This window comes from Nymphaea colorata, chromosome 14 (assembly GCF_008831285.2).
Source record: "Nymphaea colorata isolate Beijing-Zhang1983 chromosome 14, ASM883128v2, whole genome shotgun sequence".
Lineage (NCBI taxonomy): Eukaryota > Viridiplantae > Streptophyta > Magnoliopsida > Nymphaeales > Nymphaeaceae > Nymphaea > Nymphaea colorata.
In genome coordinates this window covers 209,859-220,353 of record NC_045151.1, presented here as the reverse complement: position 1 = coordinate 220,353, position 10,495 = coordinate 209,859, and positions in this window count along the sequence as shown.

Below are 10,495 nucleotides of genomic sequence, written 5' to 3'. Positions count from 1 at the left end.
AAAAACATGAAAAACTGCTACAATTCATGAAGAACACGTGTGTTGAAACTGGCCAAAATCAGTTCAAATTTGATCAAATATTAATTAACTTAGAATCAACAGAAAATATATGTTTCTTCGATACATAAATAGGTTCTGATGACCATAAGTACATAAAAATCAATTGTTCAGCTTTACATTCGTATATCCAGATCTAAAAATACAAGTCTATATTGGTCTAAATAATTGTTTAGCTTCACAAGGGACGACACCTGAAAAGTATTCATTTTTAAGCAAAGGTTAATGTTCTTTCCGATGTCATTAAATTTGATGATGTGAAGCAAAGGATTAAGTCCCTAAAGCGAGGTGAAGACTGAAGCATAGACAAGTGAAAGCATCATGACCAAACTGCAAAGTATATAATATGCATAAAAATATTTTCAACATTAAAAACAATTGCAAAAATAACAAGTACATAAAATAAAAATACATGTAAAAAACATGTTGTTCATAGCTTATCGCAAATAACTTTGATTCCACGGCATATTTAATGGGGCAATGTGTCATATTTTATCATTACTATTTATAATTATTATGATTATTTATGTTTCCAGATTTTTTTTTTTAATTTTGCACTTTGATGATATATATATATATATATATAATATATATTGCCAATTCACACCTGATTCTTATTATGTTATTCCAATTCAATTTACCTGAATTGGCAGTTGATTTATTTGATTATAAAATTGATTTTAATAACACTGTTGCAGACTATGTTCTTTGGAAGTTCATGTAGAACCTGCATTTAAATGGACACCTTTGTACAACTTTATGATATAAACAGTAACATAAACATTTTTGCAAACAGCCAGAATAAGTAATTAAACAAGTTAAAATTAGTCCTTCCTTGCAGTGATCAAAATTGTGATATCAACATCTTCTACAGGAAGCCTAGAATTTTTCTATATTTCCCAAGCAACCCATCCAAGACTCAAATTTTACATTGAAAATGTAAAATTACAACCAGCTATAGCAGAAATGACTGTTCTTGAGCAAAGTTCATAAGTTTCAATGGTGAAGAGTGAGGGAGAAAGAGCTAGACACAAGGATGAGAAAGCCAGTCATCACTTCAGAGAGAGAGAGAGAGACGGCGTTGGAAAAAGAGAAAAGGACTGGGTGTTCCATCGGCAGTCCAAGAGATTACTCAAAGAGAGAGATGGTTTTCAATATGCGACCCTCACTAAGCAAGGACGCGTCACCCAGATCAAATGCCTTGAGGCATTCTTCATGGTGATGTGCAGCGAGGTCCACGCTTCACACGTTCAGAAGTGTGCCTCCAACAATCTTTGTCGTAGGATAGCTGAATCAATCATGGAGCAAATGAGAGAGAGAGAGAGGTTTCAAGGACCTGAAGAACGTCAAAGTCCGACCTGTTGGGATAAAATAGATAGACACGAATCTACTAAAAATGATTCAACAACGAAATATAGCCCAAATAGATCATACGATAAGCAACGAATCAATGACTAAGCAATTCAACCAAACAAATCACAATCACAAACTACACAAGAAGATTTTTATATGGAAAACCCTTCAAAACAATGAGGGTAAAAACCACAGGGTACTACGACCCAAACTCAATAGACTATAATCAATGATATAAGTTATCCCACGAGGGGCTACACAAAGCCAATCGTCAAACAATAATGTCTCATCAAAACTATATGAGAAAACAAGAGAAATATCATCGATAAAATGCAAAAATCGTGGATTGGGAGGAGATGCATCTGGCTTCCTCCTCGATATCAAGGCTTGCTCAAGACAAGTGCTCATAGCCTTCTCTTCCTTGCCTTCTTTTTCTCCTTCTCTCCTCTTGTTGTGCAAACACAAGAGAGCCCCCTCTTGCTTCTTTTCCCCCAAAAAGAAAACCATAGGCTAAAGAGAGACAAACGTAAGAGGGATGCGGGTCCGCCAAAACCTGTAAAAGAAACAACTGAAGGCTTAGCCTTCGCAGTATGGCAACAAGCCACAAAAATCTCAAACCCTCTTAGGTAGGGCTCAAATGTGACAACAATCATAAAAACAATCTATCGTCATGTCGTGTCAGGGCATAGGCACATCATTTGCCAAGAAAACCCCTAACATAGACCACAACATGAAAAGTCACTCAAGGGCCACAGTAACACAATCTCAATCACATGCAAGACATGCGTAAACATTTCATTTCAGTCATAGCATTCACATGCCCATCAATCACATACATTCGTTCACACACATTTCATTCACATACATTTATTTTCATTAGCTTTAGTGAATTGACAGTTCCTGTGGGTGCAAACACAGACACGTGCACACCATGGGCCCATAGCCGAGGACAACCCCCGTGGTGGCCATAACATTATGGATCAATTCATCCGCTGCAGCGATAGAGCACTCATCCATGGATGTGTGAATTGAATGAGAGATATTCAGCATTCCTTAGGACACCCAAGTTGGAAAGGCGGAGCCCAACGATCCAAGCACATCACACAACTGTACTCTAGGGCCTTGCAATGCCTGCGCTCCGAACAGGTGAGACCAGTAGCGAAAGCGGGACGTCTCTCAAACACATAGCCACATCCCACTGGCCTCTCATTTTTTATTTTTCATTATTATCATTATAATAGCACATTCACAAAATGACTGGCTATCTCATGAGGTTGGTACATTTCACGAGTGCACCCACACCTCCAATTGCCTCCACACGAGGTCTACACATAACATTAATAGTCATAACTAACCGTCACACAATACATGTACAACTACCCTCCAATTTCAATCGGTTGCATTATTGCCCAAGGCAATACATATGCAACAAATCACAACACTCACATCTTATCAAACACATCAATCAGATCTTTCAAAACTTGGCCAAATCCAGGAGAGTAGTCTCGATCCGTGATGGATCGTAGTTGTCCTACGCAATTATCATTTATGATGCCCTCTAATGCACAATCGGGGTCGAGGAGCACTTGACTCGATATCCCACCTCATCTGTCCTAAACAGTTATCAATTCTAGCATGCATATGCAAATGCATAACAGTTTTCAAAACAAGCTTCTAATAGCTTTCCAAAACAGAACTTGTCACATGACAAATCATTTACAATCGCACACATCAGTCACACCTTTCAAAACTTAGCCAAACCATGGAGAGTAGTCACGATCCTTATTGACTCATATTTGTCCTAGACAATTATCATTCTAGGATGCTTTCTAATGCATAATTGGGGTCGAGGAGATACTCGACTCGATACCCTACCTCATCTGTCCTAAACAGTTATCAATTCTAGCATGCTCATGCAAATGCATAACATTTTCAAAACATGCTTATCATAGCCTTTCAAAACTAATAATATCATATATCAAATAATTTGCATGCATACGCACATTCATTCACAAAACAATTCATCAATCACATCACAATCCTAAGATCCCACGATCCTAGGAACACACATTCACACAATTGCCCAGGCAGGGATTTGCTTGGAATGTCGTCATACTTGTCGCGCGTCTGCTAACACCTCGAACTATGACCCACGTTGCTCAAGGCCTACTTGACGTGCCCGGTGTACCTGCAAACATAACCAAATGGTAAGTTTTCTACTTGTTTCGCTTACAATTGATACAAATGTGAAAATACCATCATCGTGGCATGTCTTCGCCTCAAATAGGTGTCGACCCACGAAGCCCTCCGAAAAGGGTCTCTTCTCAACCCTTGAGGTTGCCACCAACGATTACAACTCAAATTTTATTCGACTTATCACATGTGCGATTCTCACTTGTTTTCCTTAGTTGAGGTGTCTTCCCCACCATTAAGATTCTCAACATACAATGCATATGTACATCAATAGACGCTTATTTCCCAAGCTTGCTAAAACGGTTCTAAACCTTCACCACAACATCACAATCTCCACCATGCTTCCCTATTGCTTCGAAAATCAACACATCATGCTAGAAAAACACTTATACACATAGATCATCGTCCATCTCAAAATGGGCATAAACTTCCTCAAAATAGCGACATCTCTAGCATGTCTTCTAAATCATCAATTTTTAATTCTAGCATGCTCAAACAATAATTATACATACTCCAACAGAAAATTTACAACAATCTAAGCTCGATTAGGTCTTTCTCACCCCAATCTTAGAATTCAAACTATCGTAGTGCTCCCGGCAGCCACTTCAAGAGTTCGATTGAGCTTCAACATCAACGATTGATCACTGCCTCCACCACCAACGCATTCCAGTCGCTAGTATGAAGGGAAAGATGCGTCCCCTAGCTGCAAATCCAATCCAACAGCCACCAAAAGTCAAAATCAACAGAAATGTGGTTTAAGAGAGGGGTCTGTCGTTAGAAAAAGCCCACGGTAGTTGTGTGGGAGGCTGAAAGCAAGTGGGAGAGGGCACTGACAGAGAGGAGAGACTGAGAGAGAGGGGTCAGACAAAAGCAGAGAGACAAGAGAGGGCAACAAAGGATAGGGAATGTGCAGGTGAGACCTGGCAGGAAGGGGAAGGAGAGAGTGAGGTGCATAGACAGAGAGGCGAGACAGTGTGGAAGAGGCGAGAGAGGGGCATAGCACGAGAGAGTGGGCGTGCGAGGGGAGGAGGAGAAGAAGGAAGAAGGGGAAAGAAGAAGAAAGAGGTAGAGAGAGAGAGGTCAGGAGGGTTTACCGGAGCACCGCCGTCGCCGTTCCTCCACCGACCCAAAGGTCGCCCCAGCTGCAACCTCCGCTGTCGGTTGTTCCTCCCACCTCCTGTTTCTCTTGCCATGCCATAGAGGAAGGAACAAAGAGGGAGACGAGGAGAAGAACTCCCTCGCGTCGGGCTCACACGCGGGTGGGTTCGGGTCCGGGTCTGGACCCGATCCGGCCCACCTGCAAAAAGAGTCTAGCGTTACACATATGTTCCAGCCTCCTGTGCCACAACTCAACAGATTTCTCATCATGTGTCACATGTATCATGTCTCTGAACATCGATGTCTGTATAGTATAAAGATTATTGTTGCATCTTTTACCTCGAGCAATAATCAAGGACCCTCTGTTAAGTTTCCACTGGCCATCACCAAAAGTATTGTGATACCCTTCTTCATCGAGCCTTCCTATAGAGATAAGGTTCAGATGCATGTCAGGTGCATGTCTCACGTCTGTCAGCTTCAATAAAACTCCATTCGCATTCTTCAGAATGACATCACCTCTGCCTACAACATGAGACAAAGAACCATTATTCATTCTCAAAGTGCCAAAATCACCAGAAATATACGAAGAAAAAAAATCCTTATTAGAAGTAACATGAAGAGCTGAACTACTATCGACAAGTCAACAAATATCATATCTGGCAACATTAACCATGTCAGTATCACAAACAATGAACATTTCATGTTGTGCAGTAGCTGCGACGTTAGCATCTCGATCATTTTTCTTCTCCGTGTCTCTCCAATTTTATTCTCCTTCTTCAGCTAGAACCAGTACTTCTTTATGTGTCCTTTCTTTCCACAGTGGTGGCATTCCAAATTCTTATATCTCGATTGTACTTGCTTCTGCTTTTATCTCTGCCCTGTCACTCTTGAATTTACTTCTCTCCCTGTTCTCTATGAAAAGAACCTCTGTCTGAAAAGATCAAGTCTGGGATTTTCTTCTCATCTCCTCATTGAGAATACTTGACTTAACAATCTCTAAAAAAACAACCCCATTAGCTGCAGAATTAGTAAGCGAGACTCTAAATGTCTCCCACGAATCAGGCAAAGTAGCAACAATAATAATCTCAAAATCTCATCTTCAAATTTAACACTCATACTGGATAACTGACTAATTTAACACCCATACTGGATAACTGACTGGTGATTCTCTGAAAATCATTTAGAAAATCTAACACTAAACTGTCCTCCTGAATCTCAAATTCATCAATCTTTTCAGAAGAAATAATTTACTACTTCTTGTCTTGGAGGCATAAAGATTTTCTAATTTTGCCCACAAACTACAAGCATGATTTTATCTTGGATATGGTTATAAATATTTTCATCCACAAATTGTCAAATGACACCACAAACTTGTTCGTGTTCAAATTCTCATTCCTCATCAGACTTAGAAGTAGGCTTTTCTTTGAAAAAAACAAGAAGGTGCATAACCTTCACATATAAGAGATCTTTCATCTTATTTTTCCATAGACTATAATTAGTCTCATTTAGGCTAATCATACGGCTAGTACCAAAATTAATTTTGGTATCCACCATGTTGGCTCTAATACCACTTTGTTGGGATAAAATAGATAGACACAAATCTACTAAAAATGATACAACAACGAAGTATAGCACAAATAGATGATAAGCAACGAATCAACGACTAAGCAATCCAACCAAACTAATAACAATCACAAACTGCACAAGAAGATTTTTATGTGGAAAACCCCTCAAAATGATGAGGGTAAAACCACGGGGTACTACGACCCAAACTCAATCCACTATAATCAATGATATAAGTTATCCCACGAGGGGCTAAACAAAGCCAACCCTCAAACAATAATGTCTCATCAAAACTATATGAGAAAACAAGAGAAATATCACCGATAAAATGCAAAAATCGTGGATTGGGAGAAGATGCGTCTGGCTTCCTCCTCGATATAAAGACTTGCTCAAGCCAAGTGTTCACAGCCTTCTCTTCCTTGCCTTCCTCTTCTCCTTCTCTTCTCTTGTTGTGCAGCCACAGAGAGCCCCCTCTTGCCTTCTTCCCCCCCCCCCCAATAAGAAAACCTAGGCTAAAGAGAAAGAGACGTAAGAGGGATGGGGGCACCATCGGGTGCCCTCCCCTATTTCTCCTGCCCGTCACTTAAGTAACGGGCTGGGTCGGGTCCTCTCTTGAGGCTAGACCCGACCCAACACGACCCTGACAAGAATGACTCAGATGGTGAAGACGTCCTTGAGCTTCTGACTGCAATTGTATCCACTAGGCAACATCCTCCACCAAGTCCACCTGCAACTTTTCACTTTCGCTCTCATGTTCAAAACCCTCGTCGTGGAATCCAAGATTCTAGCCGTCGCCAAAAAAGCTGAAGTCATGATTCAAATGAATTCGAGTGCCTTTTCTTCAGGCATGTATCTTTAGAAGGTCGATTGAATTTGTTCATGAAAATGTAAGGGCCACATTCTCAAAGATTTTTTACTAGTATACGTTATTCTTAGCCCTTTGTACTGGATAATTAATATTCAAGAAGAAAATGTCTATGTTTTGCAGCATAAATATGAAACTCAAGGCCTTTTTTTTCAGTTTAATGGTTGCACAATATATAAAAAATTGAAATTCATTTTCTTAGAACAAGCAATAATTAATTTTTGTTTCAAGATATTAAAATCTAAAGCTTTTGTCCTTTGTTATCGAATATATCATGCTTTTTTACTTTTATTATTTTACATATAGCTTCCGAATTTGAGTCATTTTCTGCCATAGTGCAGAGCACTATATCTCTCATTTTTTGTCTATGATATCTAAGTTTTCAAACAATGGTGGATACGAAGGGAACTTCAAGTAAGCTGGGCACCTGGCCAGGCGCAGCGCATAAGAGCAGCCTGGGCCCGGCCTGACTGCCTGGAACCCGAGCCTGGGCCCAGCCCCATTCCACCCAATTAACATTAAAAATAATATTTTAAATATAAAATAATATATATATGTATAATTAATTCTAATTATATATATTATAAAATAATATTAAATATAAGTTATTGGACCTAATTGGACTACCTCCGATAACTTATCGGGCAGGCTCGTGGACGCACACGATCTCTCACGGCTTTCAGCCAATTCTATCCTCTTAAACAGAGCACATGCTTAAGTTTCTAGAACTTATATACGAATTCTCAAACTTTAAAATCTCCAGTTCATAGTGCTAAATGTTATGCGGCATCCAATGTCTAACAATAATAGTAAAAATCTCCACAAATTATGTTGGCATTATGTGTTGATAGCCATATAAAACCAACGAGGGCAAGTGTGGCATATTTGGCAAACCAACCCTTTTCATAATAATATTGAAACCTAAAATTGCCATTCTTGTCACCGATGCGTTGAAACATGAGGCTTTTTACTTATATATATAATGTTGGGTGAAATGTTATTTTCTTGTATCTTTGCAGTGCTCACGTATAATTCTTCTTTAAATTTGATTGTTGAAGGACGAATTGCTACCAAGCATGCTACAGTGATCTCAAGGCCTGTCAACCACAGGCATGCGAGTATATGGAAGTTGATGAAAGCATTTCTTTCACATGTTTTTCTTAAAACTTTTATGTCATATGATATGTGGTTCATGGCTTCTTCTTAATATGTGTTTCTTGTTTTGTGATTCTAGTTGTAACCGATATGTGTTTATTCTTTTGTGATTCAAGTTGTGTACTTTCTTGCTATTAGATTTGAGTTTAAATTTTGCTTTTCACGGTGAGGCTTTAAGCTGTCATATGCCGTATGTTTTTCACTTTGAGGCGCTGTTGTGCGCCATATGGTTCATGGATTTCATTTTCTATGCATTTTTATCCTTGTGAATCGTTATGCACCTCTTTCTTAGTTATTACATTTCTTTACGTATGACTTTTAGTAAACAGCTACGATCTTATTAAATTGGTATTGTCTTGTATTTGTTGCTAAAAGTTTATTTAGTCCATGTGTGTTAGGTTGGAAATGTTATTGAGTTGGGATGACAATTCAATTTTTAGCAGCATCCAGATTTGCAATCAAAAACTTGATGCTTTTTATAGCCGTTTGTAGCCCACAAGGATATTTATGTTAATGAACTATCTAATAATTGATGTCAAGGATATTTATCGCAATTCATGTCCGGGATCATGTTCGGCTTGTCAGGGTCACCGTCAAGTATCAGGCAATCGTCGTCGGGATCACTCTCCGTCGGAGGACGATAGCTTCGCTTTGGATTGACAGCTTAACAGATTAACTCGTCATCCGAGCAGTCCCGGTTCCGCTCGTTTGGCAAGCAAGGGGACAACTCAACGACAATCAAGACATCGTTCAGTTTACCCGCGTTGTCAAAGAGATCAGGCAGCAAATTGAACGGCGAATCCTCGTCGTCGGAACTAATATCGACAATCACAGGCGACGAATCCATTCCACTTCAACGCCCTCAAAGTAGAAAACTAGCGGCTGGGATTCAAACGTTCTCAGATGATCCCCCAGAAATCTGACTGGACACGCAAAAATTCTACATGAAATCCCTAGTAATCGAGTTGGCACTGAAAAGATCGTAATGGGCACCCAATAATCTGGCGAGGGACGCGAACTCGAAGAAGAACATCGCATATTTGGGAGCAGAACAGCGGTTCACTGGAGGAAGAGAAAAACCACGAACGGAAAAGGGGGGAATTGGACGTTAACATTTCCTACGATCAATCGGATTCATCCACTTCTGAAATAAAGATATTATCCAACAAAGATCCCAGACATGCTTCCTTCGGAGGAAATAGGATTAAGAAGTAAAACTCTGAGAACCATTTTCTTTCACCGGATTTACTCAAAACCCTAAGCTCAAAGTTAATGAAAATGAAGAAGAAATTTGAAATGGTGAAACGGACATTAGCTTCAAAGTTCCTTTTACTTTTCATTATTATGAAATGGTGATGACTTTCATAGACTTTCAAAGTTAATGAAAAGGTAGAGGAAATTTGAAGTTAATGTCCGTTTCACCATTTCAAATTTCTTCTTCTTTTTCATTAACTTTGAGCTTAGAGTTTTGAGTAAATCCGGTGAAAGAAAATGGTTCTCAGAGTTTTACTTCTTCATCTTATTTCCTCCGAGGGATCTTTGTTGGATAATATCTTTATTTCAGAAGTGGATGAATCCGATTGATCGTAGGAAATGTTAACGTCCAATTTCCCCCTTTTCCGTTCGTGGTTTTTCTCTTCCTCCAGTGAACCACTGCTCTGCTCCCAAATATGCGATGTTCTTCTTCGAGTTCGCGTCCTTCGCCAGATTATTGGGTACCCATTTCGATCTTTTCAGTGCCAACCCGATTACTAGGGATTTCATGTAGAATTTTTGCGTGTCCAGCCAGATTTCTGGGGGATCGTCTGAGAACGTTTGAATCCCAGCCGCTAGTTTTCTACTTTGAGGGCGTTGAAGTGAAATGGATTCGTCGCCTGTGATTGTCGATAATAGTTCCGACGACGGTAATGACGACGAGTATTCGCTTCAATTTGCTGCTAGATCTCTTTGACAACGCGGGGGTGAACTGAACGATGTCTTGATTGTCGATGAGTTGTCCCTTGCTTGCCAAACGAGCGGAACCGGGACTGCTCGGATGACGAGTTAATCTGTTAAGCCGTCAATCCAAAGCGAAGCTGTCCTCCGACGACGGAGAGTGATCCCGACGACGATTGCCTGATACTTGACGGTGACCCTGACAAGCCGAACATGATCACGGACAAGAATTGCGATAAATATCTATATCCTTGACATCAATTATTAAATAGTTCA